This window comes from Arachis hypogaea, chromosome 14, assembly GCF_003086295.3.
Source record: "Arachis hypogaea cultivar Tifrunner chromosome 14, arahy.Tifrunner.gnm2.J5K5, whole genome shotgun sequence".
Taxonomy (NCBI): Eukaryota; Viridiplantae; Streptophyta; class Magnoliopsida; order Fabales; family Fabaceae; genus Arachis; species Arachis hypogaea.
This window is the reverse complement of record NC_092049.1, coordinates 74,675,432-74,680,286: the sequence shown is the minus strand read 5'-3', so window position 1 is coordinate 74,680,286 and position 4,855 is coordinate 74,675,432. Positions and strand designations below refer to the sequence as shown.

The window sequence follows — 4,855 nt, the reverse complement described above, 5'->3', positions numbered from 1 at the left end:
AAATCAGCAGGGATGTAAAGGCCTTCAACCTTTACTAACACGTCCTCTACTTGTCCATAAGCCTGTTTTCTTGAACTGTCTGCCATCTCTAATGAGATTTTAGCAGCTTGCGCCCCATAGATTCCCAGTTTCTCTATTACAGAGAGGGGCATGAGGTTTATTCCTGAACCAAGGTCACACAGAGCCTTAAAGATCATGGTGCCTATGGTACAGGGTATTATGAACTTTCCAGGATCCTGTCTCTTCTGAGGTAATGTCAGTTGATCCAGATCACTTAGTTCATTGATGAACAAGGGAGGTTCAACTTCCCAAGTATCAATGCCAAATAATTTGGCATTCAGCTTCATGATTGCACCAAGAAACTTGGCAGTTTGCTCTTCAGTAACATCCTCATTCTCTTTAGAAGAGGAATACTCATCAGAGCTCATGAAGGGCATAAGGAGGTTCAATGGAATCTCTATGGTCTCTAGATGAGCCTCAGAGTCCTTTGGTTCCTCGGAAGGAAGCTCCTTATTGATCACTGGATGTCCCAGGAGGTCTTCCTCACTGGGATTCACGTCCTCTCCTCTCCTCACAGGTTCAGCCATGATGCTTATGTCAATGGCCTTGCACTCTCCTTTTGGGTTCTCTTCTGTATTGCTTGGGAGAGTACTAGGAGGGATTTCAGTGATCCTTTTACTCAGCTGGCCCACTTGTGCTTCCAGATTTCTAATGGAAGATCTTGTTTCATTCATGAAACTTACAGTGGCCTTAGATAGATCAGAGACTAAGTTTGTTAAATTAGAAGCATTTTGTTCAGAGTTCTCTGTCTGTTGCTGAGTGGATGATGGAAAAGGTTTATTATTGTTAAACCTGTTTCTTCCACCATTATTAAAGCCTTGTTGAGACTTTTGATCCTTCCATGAGAAATTTGGATGATTTCTCCATGATGAGTTATAGGTGTTTCCATAAGGTTCACCTAAGTAATTCACCTCTGCCATTGCAGGGTTCTCAGGATCATAAGCTTCTTTTTCAGAAGAAGCCTCTTGAGTACTGTTGGATGCAGCTTGCATTCCATTCAGACTCTGAGAAATCATATTGACTTGCTGAGTCAATATTTTATTCTGAGCCAATATGGCATTCAGAGTATCAACTTCAAGAACTCCCTTCTTCATAGGCGTCCCATTACTCACAGGATTCCTTTCAGAAGTGTACATGAACTGGTTATTAGCAACCATGTCAATGAGTTCTTGAGCTTCTGCAGGCATTTTCTTTAGGTGAATGGATCCACCTGCAGAAGTGTCCAGTGACATCTTTGATAGCTCAGATAAACCATCATAGAATATATCCAGGATGGTCCATTCTGAAAGTATGTCAGAAGGACACTTTTTGGTCAACTGTTTGTATCTTTCCCAAGCTTCATAGAGGGATTCACCTTCTTTCTGTCTGAAGGTTTGAACATCAGCTCTAAGCTTGCTCAGCTTTTGAGGAGGAAAGTACTTGGCTAAGAAAGCCGTGACCAGCTTATCCCAAGAGTTCAGGCTGTCTTTTGGTTGAGAATCCAACCATAATCTAGCTCTGTCTCTTACAGCAAAAGGGAAAAGCATGAGCCTGTAGACTTCAGGATCTACTCCATTAGTCTTAACAGTATCACATATCTGCGAGAATTCAGTTAAGAATTGAAAAGGATCTTCAGATGGAAGTCCATGAAACTTGCAGTTCTGCTGCATTAGAGAAACTAATTGAGGTTTCAGCTCAATGTTGTTTGCTCCAATGGCAGGAATGGAGATGCTTCTTCCATGTAGATTGGAATTAGGTGCAGTAAAGTCACCAAGCATCTTCCTTACATTATTATTATTTTCGGCTGCCATCTCCTCTTCCTGTTCGAAAATTTCTGAAAGGTTATCTCTGGATTGTTGTATTTTAGCTTCTCTTAGTTTTCTCTTCAGAGTCCTTTCAGGTTCTGGATCTGCTTCTACAAGAATGTTCTTATCCTTGCTCCTGCTCATATGACAAAGAAGAGGGCACAGAAAAATAATAATAATAATAATAGAGATCCTTTATACCTCAGTATAGGGATCCCTGTGTGAGTAGAAGAAGAGGGGGAGACAAAGAATGTAATATAATGGAAGAAACACAACTGTGAGGATGGCAGAGATGTGAGATGAGATGTTAGGATATGAATGAATAAATAGAATAAGATGGGGGAGAAGGAATTTTTGAAAATAATTTTTGAAAAAGAGTTAGTGATTTTTGAAAATGGTTTTTGAAAGATGTTAGTATTTTTCGAAATTTTTTTTTAAATCAAAAATAAAAATAATTAGTTAATTAAAAAGAAATTTTTGAAAAAGGGGGGAGATATTTTCGAAAATTAGAGAGAGAGAGTTAGTTAGGTAGTTTTGAAAGAGTTAAGAAACAAACAAAAAGTTAGTTAGTTAGTTGAAACAAATTTGAAAATCAATTTTGAAAAGTTAAGATAAGAGGTTAGAAAAGATATTTTTGAAATCAAATTTTGAAAAAGGTAAGATAAGAAGATATTTTTGAAAAGATATGATTGAAATTAGTTTTTGAAAAAGATTTGATTTTTAAAATCACAATTAATGACTTGATTCACAAGAAATCACAAAATATGATTCTAGAACTTAAAGTTTGAATCTTTCTTAACAAGCAAGTAACAAACTTGAAATTTTTGAATCAAAACATTAATTGTTATTGTTATTTTCGAAAATATGATGTAAAATTAAGAAAAAGATTTTTGAAAAATATTTTTGAAATTTTCGAAAATAACTAAAAAAAATTGAAAAAAGATTTGATTTTTTTTTTTGAAAAAGATTTTGAAAAAGATAAGATTTTCAAATTGAAAATTTGATTTGACTCATAAGAAACAACTTGATTTTTAAAAATTTTTGAAAAAGTCAACTCAATTTTCGAATTTGATGAGAGAAAAAGGGGAAGATAATTTTTTGATTTTTGAATTTTTTTTATGATGAGAGAGAAAAACATGAAAATGATGCAATGCATGAGATTTTTAGATCAAAACAATGAATGCACGCAAGAATGCTATGAATGTCAAGATGAACACCAAGAACACTATGAAGATCATGATGAACATCAAGAACACATTTTTGAAAAATTTTTTAATGCAAAGAAAACATTCAAGACACCAAACTTAGAATTCTTTAATGCTTAGGCACTAAGAATTCAAGAATGCATATGAAAAACAAGAAAAGACACAAAACATGCAAATGCAAAGATCAAACAAGAAGACTTACCAAGAACAATTTGAAGATCATGAAGAACACTATGAATGCATGAGAATTTTCGAAAAATGCAAGATGTACATGCAATTGACACCAAACTTATAACATGACACATGACTCAAACAAGAAACATGAAATATTTTTGATTTTTTTTTATTTTGTAAATTTTTTTTTGGATTTTTATTTTATATTTTTTCGAAAAATTATTTTGAAAAAGAAAAATAAGGATTCCAAAATTTTTAATATAAATTCCAGGAATCTTATGCTCTAAAGCTCCAATCAAAGGGTCAGGCATGGCTTAATAGCCAGCCAAGCTTTAGTATGTAACTCAGACATGACACGCCTGACATTCCCTACATTCAACAGCCAATTGGCTAAGAAAGATAAAGAAGCTCTTCTCTTGAGTATAAGAATTGAGACATGGCTTTACAGCCAGCCAGGCTTCAACATGCTTCATGAAACAATAGAATTCATTCTTAAAAATTTTGAAGCCATAAAATAATTTATTTTTGAAAACAATTTTTATTTTCGAAAACAAAGGAGAAAATTTTTTTGAAAGGTTTTTGAAAAATTTTTGAAAACAAAACAAAAAGAAAAATTACCTGATCTGAGCAACAAGATGAACCGTCAGTTGTCCAAACTCGAACAATCCCCGGCAACGGCGCCAAAAATTTGGTGCACGAAATTGTGATGTCCAGGCTCGAACAATCCCTGGCAACATGAGCAACTTGGTATGCGTAATCGTGATTACACTTTAATTATGTAAAATTCATGGCTCTTTCTTGTCTCTGGCAATGGCGCCAAGAACATGGTGCCAATGCCATGGTTCACAACTTCGATACAACTAACCAGCAAGTGCACTGGGTCGTCCAAGTAATACCTTACGTGAGTAAGGGTCGAATCCCACGGAGATTGTTGGTATGAAGCAAGCTATGGTCACCTTGCAAATCTCAGTCAGGCAGATATAAATTGATAATGATGTTTTCGAATAATAAATAATAGAATAGGGATAGAAATACTTATGTAATTCATTGGTGAGAATTTCAGATAAGCGAATAGAGATGCTTTTCGTTCCTCTGAACCTCTGCTTTCCTGCTATCTTCATCCAATCAGTCTTACTCCTTTCCATGGCTGGCTTTATGTGATACATCACCACTATCAATGGCTACTTTCGGTCATCTCTCGGGAAAATGATCCAATGCCCTGTCACGGCACGGCTAATCGTCTGGAGGCATCACCCTTGCCAATGGCTTCATCTTATCCTCTCAGTGAATAATATGCTCACGCACCCTGTCACGGCACGGCTATTCATCTGTCGGTTCTCGATCATGCTGGAATAGGATTTACTATCCTTTTGCGTCTGTCACTAACGCCCTGCAATCGTGAGTTAGGAGCTCGTCACAGTCATTCAATCAATGAATCCTACTCGGAATACCACAGACAGGGTTTAGACTTTCCGGATTCTCTTGAATGCCGCCATCATTCTAGCTTACGCCACGAAGATTCTGGTTAGGAGATCTAAGAGATATTCATTCTAGCTTATTTCATGTAGAACAGAAGTGTTTGTCAGGCACGCGTTCATAAGGGAGAAGGATGATGAGTGTCACACATAATCA

The 4,855-nt window shown here is 36.1% G+C and overlaps 1 non-coding gene across 1 annotated transcript; it reads left to right on the top strand.

Moving 5' to 3' along the window:
* The first annotated feature begins 1,350 nt into the window (after positions 1–1,350).
* On the top strand, positions 1,351–1,454 carry LOC112745772 (small nucleolar RNA R71). Its single transcript, XR_003173683.1, has one exon. It is a non-coding gene; the product is annotated as a small nucleolar RNA R71 (small nucleolar RNA).
* Positions 1,455–4,855: the final 3,401 nt, after the last annotated feature.